This window comes from Phoca vitulina, unplaced genomic scaffold (genome assembly GCF_004348235.1).
Source record: "Phoca vitulina isolate PV1807 unplaced genomic scaffold, GSC_HSeal_1.0 scaffold20, whole genome shotgun sequence".
Classification (NCBI taxonomy): domain Eukaryota; kingdom Metazoa; phylum Chordata; class Mammalia; order Carnivora; family Phocidae; genus Phoca; species Phoca vitulina.
In genome coordinates, this window is record NW_022589723.1 from 7,841,603 (window position 1) to 7,854,195 (window position 12,593).

At 38.9% G+C, this 12,593-nt stretch overlaps 1 non-coding gene across 1 annotated transcript; it reads right to left on the reverse strand.

Annotated features, from left to right (window-relative positions):
- Positions 1–8,499: 8,499 nt before the first annotated feature.
- Positions 8,500–8,663, reverse strand: LOC116640860. Its single transcript, XR_004301088.1, has one exon. It is a non-coding gene; the product is annotated as a U1 spliceosomal RNA (small nuclear RNA).
- Positions 8,664–12,593: the final 3,930 nt, after the last annotated feature.

Genomic DNA, 12,593 nt, shown 5'->3' on the forward strand with positions numbered 1-12,593 from the left:
AATATGTTTTTGACTCCTGTGATTTAGATCAAATTTCATAAGCCAGACAGGGCGTAGGGAGCCAGGCTGCAGCAGCCACTCTCCCTGGTAAACAGTGTCACACCTCCTCTGGACAGCCTAGAGCACCATGTGTGCCCTGGCATTAGAGACACCTCGCCAGGGCTTGTCTGTTCTCCCTGCCTTACTTCTCTGCCCAGTATTCATGTGGCGCTTGGCTTCCAATTCTTAGAACTGGGCAATGCAATGATGTGCAGGTGTGAGAGGTACACACACGTGTACCTAGAGAAGGCTGCCCCAGAAAAACACACCAGGGCCTGGATGCAACTCAGAGTTTTAGGTTTCCACTTCTCATAAGAGAAAGGTCACTCATTATAAAAATTCTACTGGGGAAGCCTGAGTTGGCCTAGCAGGGCAATGCCATCTGATGGGCCATTCTATCTCTGTACAGCAGACCCAGGAAGATGTCAGAAGGTCATGTGTGTAGACAGAAGCCAGCAGGAAAGTCTGCCTTCCTTCATAGGCCACTAAGGAAATAGTTCCCCACATGTCTCCTGGATTTAACACTGTCATCTCTCTTCCACCGTATGGGTAAGCACCTTTGTTTCGAAACAGATGGGTCATTTCACACATTGTGCTTCAGCCACTGTCTCTTAAACATGCTTACTGCCATAGAATTCTAAATGCAATCAGGGAGTAAAGAGTTTTTATCTTCAGAGGAAAATACTGTGGAGTTTTCAGTCTTCCAGAGGACTTGCCTACAATTTTACCTCCCCTCTCACCTTGATAACATTAACAATTTAAAGGTATGATACCTGGCTAGGTAAATGCCTTTTGGGAATAGGAATTAGGGTATACACCTAGGAAGGTGGATTTCAGAAGAGAGGAGAAGAGAATGAAAATGAGAGGTTTAAGAGGGTGCAAAAATAAAATTTGACTGATGTATATCAATTTTGCTGAGTTGCGATCACGTATTTTAAGGAATTCTATACAATCAGATAGGAATTCTTCACTAGTCTCCTTTTTATTTACCCATATGTAATAATCCATATTAGGGAAGAAATAACCTCTACTTCCTAGGTCACAGATACTCAGCCCCTGAAAATATTAAGGTCTTATCAAAGTTCAGCTCAAGTTCAGCAAGGGAATAAAGATCCATGGTATACTTAATGGTAGCTAAACTTAGTGAGTCTTAAATTGCCTGGCCAAACATTCTCTTCTTGCCTCTGTTAGCATTAGTAAACGTGTACTGAGAATATTCATCAGATGTTCAGATTAATTTGGACTGTAAGCAAGTTAATGCATGGACCCTATAGACAATCTTTAAAAGTAGCAACAATATCATATGTTAGTTTTCTCTTTATGTATCTACTCCTTGAACCTTCTGATTTCTTATTCTATTAGGTCCATCCTTTATTAATTACCTTTCATTGGTAAGATCTCTTAGTATGTAAATGTAAACAATATTTGATTTAACTAACTGGATGAGCGTTTTAAAACTCTCATAATTGATCATAAGTACTGAATTTTCCTTCTATTTTTTTTCTTTGAGTTTCTTCTCCTTACTGAATGCTTTACCTCTAACCAGGTGGATTTTTTTTTATTCTTAATTTTTTTTTTAATATTCTGTGAGGCTTATTTTCTAATGTTTTCTAAAGTCTACCTCTCATATTGGTAAACTACAGTTCTTGAGATACATGATATCTGCTAATAAATTTTTGTTCCACTGTTCAATGAAAATATTGTACTTGCTTTGATCAAAAATTATCCCCAGATTAGAGCTATCAGAAAGGAATTTGTTTACTCCACAATTAAACATTTGGTTTACACTATCAGCAAAATATTCTGTGATTAGTTACACTTGTGAAAAAAATAACATAGCCCTTTTGCACAGGCCTTCAGAATTTTAACATCTCACACCATCAGTCAGGCTCTTAAATGTAAATCTGTGACGATAAGACACATTGACTTCTGGGCTAATGTTAATTGGGGTGATATAAAAGCCCTGCAACCCAAACAGAATCTTATTTTCTCTGTTAGTAAGAACAAACAGTCAAAATCCTTCCACAGAAGGGTGTGTCATTAATGGAAGCATTTCAGATGTCTGTATGAGAGAGTCAGGAGATTCCCTCTGGATTACCCTGCATTACCCCACATACTGGAACTGGACTTCATATTGTGAGGAAATGTGGTTTGGGTCAAGCGTAGGAGTTACCCTTGGAATCAAATCTAAGTGCTCCAGAAACTGGGGTCTATAAGTCTGATTTAATAGAATCTATAATCATCCCAATGTGGCAGATATAATAACACTCCTAGAAAAACACATTATTAGAGTTATTTAATTTACAGGCAAGTCTGGGGTTCCCAGCAGTTAGGAGATACTCCAGGTGAGAGACATTATTGCCTGAGGCCACTCTAGTTTCCTCATGATGTATAAAATCATCACAGCTTCATCGTCATTTAAAAACAGGTTTAGGGACATAAATATGTATATATATGTATATGTATGTATATATATGTAAATATGTGTATGTGTATATATGTGTGTATATATAGGTATATGTGTGTGTGTGTGTACATATCTATCTGTCTATCTATCTATCTATCTATCTATCTATCTATCTATCATGCAGGTATCCACTAAAGAAAAACAGACCGAGGCCAATGAAATTAATCCATCATCATCCTGCTGGCTGGCTCTACCTCCTACAGAAGCTGAGGCTCTTTTCCTCAGCTGGCTTGCCAGTGGGCTTGAGCCTCAGGAGATCTATGATTACCATGATTCACTGATCATGCAGAAGCCAAACTGGCTCCTTCTTTGTCCTGAGGCTTCATCTCAGGACCTTGGCCTCTCTTCTCTCTTAGCAAAGAGAAAAGGGCAGCAATAAATCTGAGGAACCAGATAAAAACACCAAGCTATAACCACCCTTTTAATATTACCATCAAAATTGAACAAAAACTCATTAAGAGCTTCAGTATTTGAACTAAGGATTTGAAAAAAAAAAAAAATTGGCAGGAAAAGGCACATGAGCAAAGCAGAATATTTCCAGAGGATGTAGAGCTTATTTTAATGAGACCTCAATGATCTTCAGGAAATTTAATGGGAAACTTCATTCTAGCTGGTTTAAATTAGCTATGTTTTGAGAAGTTTCTTAAAACTGGGAATTAATAAACAGAAAAATAAAATCTGCTCAAATCTTTGGAACTTATGCAATTCTTTATCTAGCTGTAAGAAAACAATTATTGGGAATAATATGTATCAGAATTTGGGGAATCTTTTTGTCTTGCCATGTTTCCTTTTCAAGCATCCTGCTTATCCCCAGAGGAGCCTGGTCAGGTTTTCATTTGTGGACATGAACAAGTTTTGTATCTAGCTTACTATATGTGAAGCATAAGTAGTCCCTATTCTCTCAGGAGATTATGAGAGAGAGAGACATATATTGAAATAAAGGAGTGAAAAAAGAAGTGTGAATATGAGTGGGGGTCAAAGCAGAGGTGAGAAGAAAGGCTCTAGGTGGTTTTGCCTAAAACCAACTTGCTGAATGATCATCTTTCCAAATGACTATTTCACCCAATTTCCTTTTAACTATTTAATTGTAGCTAGTCAGTTTTTTTTTTACCTTCCTTACATTTGAGGAATGCTGCTCTGGTTTCTGCTGCCAGATACCTGCTATAACGAAATATTGAGGGTGAAGAGAGGTGGAAATTGAGGGGTATATAAAGACATATTCAAAAAGTATCAAGTTTTGAATATGAATAATTTGTACTAAAATTTTCATTATTTGTACATATTAAAAGAAGAATATATTCATAAGAGTTTTCGTATTTAAGAACACAGCTTCCAGAAATATATTCTTATGGAGTATATCATGGGTATACTTGTGAAATAAATACTGGTTCAGGGGAAACATGACACAAACTAGGTCAATCAGAATTCTTCCCTGGGAACAATATACAGATATTGAAAGTCAGCAGCCCTGGGCTATGGAGTTCAGAAAACAGATATTTGGAACTGACAATAGCGATCTTTGTTCTCTGTCTACAGACTTAAGCTGGATAGGAATAGGCAGAAATGGAGGAGGTATTGCCTTAGTCCATTCGGGCTGCTATAACAGAATACCATAGACTAGGTGGCTTGTTTATAAGAAAATTATTTCTCACAAAACTTATTTCTCACAGCTTTGGGGGCTGGGAAGTGCACGATCAAGGTGCCAGCAGATTCAGTGTCTGATGAGAGCCCACCTGCTTCCTGGTTCATAGACAGCCATCTTTTCACAGTCCTCACATGGTCAAAGGGATGAGAAAATTATCTTGGGCCTCTGTTATTGGGCACTAATCCCATTCATGAGGGCTCTGCCCTTGTGATCTAATCACCTCCCAAAGGCCCCTCCTTCAAATGCCCTCACATTGGGGATTAGGTCTCAACATAGAGATTTTGGGGGGATATAAACATTCAGCCCATAGAAGATATGGAGAGAAAGATGGTCCTGAGGGGATAAATATGAAACCCTAGTCCAAGTAGGTAGCCTTTTCTTCGATCCCTTGAGTTGGCAAGAACTGTGAAGAGTGAGGTTTTATATTCTTGCAAGCTAAAAATTTGGCCTGCTAGTTTAATGGATGCCAAGTAGAAGACATGAAACTTTTGGTTCAGAGACAAAGGATTTTTACTACTCACAGCCTTAATAGTAGCCGGAGTATCAGCATTTCCTTGTGCCTATCCCTCAAGTCCCAGTCCTCACATAGTAATGTAAAGAGGACCCACTGACACCTATACACACTGTGAGTTGCATTACAAAAGAAACCCTGAGCTTAGGGAACTCAGATCCTTTATAATGGGCAGTAATACTGCTTTCCCTTTATTCCAGCGTGAGACACCAGCTGTTCACTATATACAAACATTCTTGAAGAATCCCTTTTAAATTATGTGTGGGAGATTAGCTGGATCTAAATTTGGGATCTGTTTTCATTTTGTAGCAGCTGACTAGACTCCTTTTCTTTTTTTTCACGAAGTGACAAAACAAAGCACATATTTTGGGTTATACAAAATATTTTAAAAGGTATCAACTGTTCTCAGTTAACTGAGGATCTTTGTAGACAGAAAATTATTAAACTGTAATGGTTTCAGCTAGGATCCTCTGCCCTCACCTTCTAATTGACCTTACTTTTTTATGAGTTCCTACTCATAAGACCTTGCTCCAGGTTAATTGCTAACTAATACCATTAATATATCATCTGTATAATGATTTAAGACAAAGATCCTGCTAGAGAAAGTACTTAATTGTAATATGAAATTCTATAAGAATGTAAAGCCTTTAGGAAGGAATCAAAAGAAGCACTAATGGTAGAACTTGAGGCTTCATAAGAGATGTCAGGTAGCTGGTTAAGGATTAGGAAAAACTGGTAAGTGGCATCCAAAACATACCATTTCAGGTGCTGGTTTTAAGGACACCAGAAATGGTTTACCCCCTAGGGGAAAGAGGTCCTACTACTTCTGTTCCTGGTGACTAGACTATGGACTCTTTAAGTCTCTTTAACAGAGTGTCTGACACATAGAAAATACTCAATAAGCACAGTTTAATGAGTGGAAATAGGCCTCTACAGGCAAGCATACTAGAATAAAGTGATGGTCAACTCATCAAGATCACGTGCTCACTCATCCAACTTCTTAGGAAGTTGAACAAATCCACACGGGCAACAACTCACAAATAATCAAAATAATCATGCTTGAACTGATGTTTATGCAAGTTACCATCTAAGGGAAAACTTTAGCTAAATAATTTACTTAAGGAAGATTTTCTCATTCCCAATAGGATTTCCTACTAACAAACGAAAGTCCTTTTCCCTTCATTTATGTGAAAATGTACACATATTTTATTTGCAGGAGGGGGAGAAGATGGGGACACTGGAGAGGACATCCAACCACCTCTATGGCTTATCCCCTCTAAAGGCAGCTGTTTTCTCCATCAGCGGCTGGTGGCAGACTTCTCCATATCCATTTGCCATGGAAGGGCGAGCAGCTGGAATGTCAAACCCAGATTTAGTCTGAGAAAATAAACTCCCATCCAAGGACAGATGTGAGGTTTCTAGTCCTTAACTGCCCTGGAAACATTTCACCCTGCGTTTGCCTTGTGTTTAGAAATGTGGAAGAATGTATATGTCAAATTTTTCTTGTTGTAGGCATTACCCCCACCCCTCACAAAGTCTAGCAGGTCAAAAAGAGCAAGCTATGTGTAAATTCAGGGTTATTCTATAAAGTCATGGGGGTAATTCATAAAAAGATTGATTTTATTTATACTGTGGATAAGAGTCAGGTTTCTCATTGTTGGAAAAGGAAATTACAATTACAAAAGGGGGTGAGGATGGAATGAGCCCTGTGGTATTGGATTGAAACTGGGGGTATCAATATGAACTCATAATTTTACATATAGAAATAGATACACATATATTTACAGATATAAGTGTATATATAATTTTTTCTAGCTATTTCTGATGAGAGATCCTAGCAGCAAAAGAAATTAAAAATACACACACACATACAACACACACCTCTAATGCTCATATTTTGGTTTCTAAATATCATTCTTCACTGAAAGAAACAGAGTCCTTGAAGAAATGTTTGATTCCAGGCTTGTGGCATGGAAAGTGCAACATGGGCCTGGAACATTGTATTGTGTTTAAAAAAAGAACAAGTCTTCAAAGAATGCTGGAGAAATGTCAGGAGGACCTAGGATCCAGGTTGCAGGGGCTCCCACTGGCCAAACATGAGACAACTGGAGAGTTGTCATATAATAATAAGAGAGTGAGAGACCAAGAGCAGAGAAGGGAGAGAGAAAAAAATTAAAGCAAATGTGGCAAAATTTTAACATTTGGGAAATTCGCCTGAAGGGTATATGTGAATTATTGGTATTATTTTTGAAATTCTTCTATAAGCCTATAATTATTTCAAAAGAAAAAGTTAAAAGTAAATACATGCAAAACAGTTGTAGGGAGAGATAAATAAAACAAGATCAGCAAAATACTGAAAATTATTGAAGTTTAATATTAGTTACTGGGAAGTCATTGTACTATTTTCTCTAGTGGTATATGTGACTGAATCCTTTCTATAACAAAAAGTGGGGAAAAAAAATAAAAGAACATCTATGTGATTTTAGTTTAAGAATACACCTCCTATTTGTAGCCTCAGGGCATCATGAAATTCAGGTCCTTGTGCATGACCCATGGCAGTAACATCAGCCTGCTTTCTCTTCTCTGTCTTGAGTCTTCCTATCCACTGTAGTCCACCCTACTCACTACCAATCAGAGGAGCTGTCTTTCTGAAATATAGCTTTTAACATTTTATCCATGCTCTAGCTCACAAATCTTTTACTCACTTCCCATGCCAAGAGAAAACTCTGAGCTTTCATTTCTAAGGTCTCAAGGTCCTTTATAATTAGGTCTTGACCTATTTTCACAACCTCATCTTCCAATTGCTGACATAAATAGTCTTCATTAAACACTGTTTTCCTTGTCCTGTCCCAAGGGCTCTTTGGATATCTTTACCTCTATGCTTGGCAGGTCTGAAAACATGCCCATAATCCTCTTTCTTTGTTTTGTTTTAAATCTTTACTATCCATTAGGATGACTGATAGGGATGACAGGGTTAGGGGTTGTTTCAAAAGGATGGGTTATGACCATTCCCTGTGAGAACTAGCTATTTCTTTTGTGGGATTCTACCCTGGGATTGGGCTCTTTAAGGCTACTGGAGTTCCAGGTAAGGAGTGGGCTAGGTTTGCTGAAAGTTGTTTTTATTTTCTCATCACCAACTTTTTAAGAATCTAAGTCATGTCTTGTTCTATAGTGAGTCTGCAGGGAGGTTTCACTAACTCCAAAACACCCTATCTACTCTTCCCCTATTGCCTTCATCTTCACTCAACATTTGTCTGGTACTCCCAACTCTCTTCCGAGACTCTTAGACATATTATTTCATTGGTTAGATTGGACACAGTTAGCTTGTAAATTTGGGGAGGGCACCCTCTGTCTTCCCCCTATCTGACATCCTGTGATACATTTTTTCTACCTTTCATAATGATCTAAATGAGAGAAGTTTATGATTGACACAAAAACTACTATGACAGTGATTTTCATACATCTCAGAGCAAATTCTTGTACAAACAGGTGTCCAAATACTTACTGATGATCTGCAGAAACCATATCATTTATACATAAATGTTCCAATCACATTGCCCTACTTCAAGAAAATGTGGAGACCGTGAAAGCAATTAAATAAAGGGACACAGAAAAAACCCTAAATGAAGGCTTACTTACTCATCTCTCTTCACATTTTTGACAACTTCTAAATGCTTGAACATCATGCTCAGGGTCTCAACACTTTCTTTCTATGCTAATTCCAAGCACCTTTATATTTCAATTATGATCAAACCACTTTCAAAGGACGTGGATTCTATAACTAGGTTTTACTTTTTTTTATTATTTTATTTTTATTTTTATTTTATTCTTTTTTACCAGGGGAGAGCACAAACACAGTCCCCCACTACCACAAATTATGCAGTCGAGTTTCTCACATTTGGGCAAATCGCAGGGGTCAGCACATCCGCAGTGCAATGGACAAGCCTCACCCTGGGAAAACCATCTGCTTGATTATGGTGTCTCCCCTGCCAGGTAAGTATTATAACTAGGTTTTAATAACCCTAACCTCCTTCACCTCCCACTCCATGATACATTTTGTAGGTAAGCTTACCCAATTGCCAACTGGCCAATCCCTTTACAAACTTATCCTATCACCCCTGGTGCTATCATCTTTCAACAGCTTCCTGGAAGTCTTTTAAACTCCAACAATCATTTGTTTGGGATCCTTAGGGAGCACTTTTCATAAGAATAGGTGGCCTTTCTTGGTCCACTTTGGCCTCTGATGCTACATCATCTTAGAAGGCCCTAGTAATAATAACCAGCACTCATATATGCTTACCACATGCATGACCCTATTCTAAATGCTTTATCTGAACTAATGCATTGAAGTCCATTTTAATTTTTCAGTCTTTCATCTGACTAGCCTCTGAGATAAACCTCCTCAGAAATATTTCGGGCAGTCCCACAACACTCATCTGCCAGAAATTTTAGCACAAGCTAGAACTGGAAATATAAATGAGCCAAGTCCGTGGTTTGGTAAGGCAGCCGTTGGCGATTAAAAAAAGAAAAAAATTAAAGAAATGCTATTTCTATTATAAAAACAATATTTTCTGAAGTTCCAAAGAGAAAAACAATTATGACACTCCCAACATATTTTGGTGGTTGGAAAGTAGAAAATGGCATTTAAAAAATGGGCAAAATACATCTTTCAACCATATTACCAGTGGCTTTAAATGGAAAGAATGACAGGCCAGCCTGGGTACAGGCTAGCATTTCATCTCAAAACCTTTTTCAGTTCTGTGGTCTCAAAGCAGCTCCAGAAGAAGCATCCGCAGAACATGGTCCTAATACTAAATAAATACTACACATTTTACAGTTTCAGATTTAAGGCCCAGGAAACACAGGATTAAGCAATGGCAGAAGTCTTGCCTGCTGGGAGCTCTAGCTAGAGCATGTCAGTCCATAGTTCCTAGTGCCCACCACTAAAAGATGTGATTGACAGTATCCAGAGGCATCTTTGAACTGCTGTCTTGTGGCCTTTCCAGTTTTTTATGTTTCTCAATCAGTGAGACCTTTGGCTTCATTTTCTCCCTTGACTTCTAAGACCCCACATCGTCCTGGATCTTCCTCCTTTCTAACAGCTTCCAGCCTGTATCTACTTGCTCCACTACTTCCATATCCCTAAGAGTTGGGTTTGAGGACTCTATTTTGTTAACATACATACAAGTTCCAGGCAAGTATGGAAACCTTCTTCATAATTTCTACTATTCCTGCTATGCAGATGACTTTCAAATCATCATTCCAACCACAGATTCTCTCATGAACTTTAGTCCTAAATGTCTAACAGAAGTTAGACCTTTTCTCTTGGATTTTATGCCACCACTCTAAATCATGATTAACAGTGGGTGCCATTTCTTTTGTCATGAACCAAGAATTATGCTAAGCACTTTATTTCTCCTCTCATTACTGCTTTTATTTTATTAATGGATTTTTGGCTACAAATTCATACTTACTTTTGAGAAGGTTACACAGAAAAAATATGAACGTTTCCTTCAAATTGATTTACTTTTCCCACACATTACTTTTGACATTAAAAATTCTTTATACACTTTCACTAGTCATAGAAACCCAAAATGAATATTAACTCATTTGCCTCTCATCAGTAGTATGTATTCTCTGAGCCCTGGTGACATTCCAGCTGTTGATGTCCCTCAGAGAGGGTGGGTTTTGAAAGATGTCAAATGTAAAGAAGTTTCTCCCCCAGAAATATGGAAGCACAGGAAGCAGCATGTGGGAAACTGGATCTTTCTAGAGGTAGGGGCTTTGGTACTAAGGCAAAATGAGAAGATTTTTACATTTCTGGGGTCTCCAAAAATCATTAGGATGGCGTGGTCCTGGCTGGGCGTGCTTATCTCCTTGAAGGTGTTAGCAGAGCCTGAAGCCTCTCCAGGTGTCTACTAATCATGACATAAAATTCTGTCCTATTACTTAGGGGACTTACTCACTCTGGCGAGCTATCTGCTTCCTGCAGGTGGCCAGTTGTGTCTGTTGCAGGCTCCTCCACAGAGGCAGGGAGCTGGTCTCAACTGCTAGTTCCTGCTATCTCTCACCTAGACACAAGTACCCAGGCAAACCCCTCCCCAGCTCCATTCAATTTGCTGTGTTTCTCCATTTTCCCTTCCACCCAACAAGGCACTCTCAGCCTTGTTTATCAAAACTGTTTCCTGACCAGTCTTCTTATCCTCAGCCTCCTCTCTGTTCTAAATCATTTCATGTGCCAGAGACAGATTAATCTCCTTCCTTCATTCCAGTTCACATCCCCAAAGTCTTTGGAGGCTCCCCAGTAAGATAAAGCACAAATTCTTAGTCTCGCTCTAACCCTATCTCTTTACATTTAAAAATCCTTATTATCTCACCTTTATTTCAGCCACACCAGTGAACTCATTGCTCCTAGATATGCATACCTACTTCAAGTGCTATTTATGAAAACATCTATTTTGTCCTGCCATACTGAATTCTGTTAAGTGGGTGATGCCCTTGGACTTCACACCCCATGGAATGAAGCTGAAACTCAGTTATTCCACAAACCTTTAGGATAACCATCTTTGCACAATCATGTTGGGCCTCCTGACTCTGCTCTAGGAAGAGATGAAAGCTATTTAAATTGCTCTGCACACTTCCTCTTTGTTGTTGTAACTGGTCTGTCCTAAGGTCAAACTTACATAATCTATAGCATCAAATTCCCAAAGCTGTACACATCACAAGTAAGGAAACAATCATTTTCTTCAGACTTGACATTCTGCCACCAGGACTCAGAGATGGTTAAACAGTTGGTGACCTTTATTCGGGTGTTAAAAGTTCTCATTTACACTTGTGTTTTTAGACAGTTTATAGGTCCTTTTGATGTAGACCCAGTGGCACTGGATATGCTTCTAGCCATGGGCTATTTCTATTCTCTGTGCCTGCTTCCAGAGCTGCTAGGCACATAGACACAGAGTCAGCCTCATTCCAAATCCTGGCTGTTCAACACAGGCCTCATCACTGCTATTGTTTTCCCTAAATGGCCTTCCATCCAAATATGTTTCCAGAAGCAGTTATTCTCCTTAAATTGCAAAGTAGATACAGGGACAAAATGAGAACACATTCTGTAAACTTTTTTACATTAAGCTTCTCCCTTCTGTGGCTCATGATGAATTCCAAGACCAAGAATTGATAGGTGTTTAGAGAAAAATCATGCACTATTATTTTTATTCATAGAAAATAAACATCCCAGGCTGGGCTGGAATTATAAAGGCCTTTGTCTGAAGCTCTGCTACATTTAAGGTAAGAGAACCAATAGCCCGCACCCCTAGGACCAATTTGCTTTCACCTCCAGTCCCACAAAATGTCTCTCAGCATCTCCCAAGAGCACTGTTTAGACATTAGGAATTGCAGGCAAGGCTGTGATTTCATCAGATATCAGAGCTGAAAGAAATAATAAAATTTACCTTACTATGTATGATATTATTCATCTGTATACTTTAATTATTATGACTAATATTTCAGAGATGGGAAACTGAGGCTCAGAATACCAAATCTGAGTACCTACTCTGTTTGTGGAAATGGACAAACATTTACATTCATTCTCTCCTTTGAGCCTAATCAGCCTAAGATGATCAGAGATGGGGAAACTAAGAGATTAAGTAAAATTTCCCTGTGGTAACAGCTTTAGTAAGTGATATAGCGCAGATTTGGGTCTGTTTTCTTTTTTAGCAGCTCCTTGAAAGCCCTTAGCCCAAGAATGACTGACTGTGGACTATGAAGGCCCAGCTGCATTGCCTCAAGTTAAGACAAACTCTGTGGTGTAACACCCTCTGAGCACCCTCTGGGATCTGGTGGACGCTGGGACTCTGCCTGAGCTCGCAGCCTTGCTTGGCTGCTCCCCTGCAGTGCTAATAAATGGCAGGGCTGGGACTCCCACACTGGTCTTC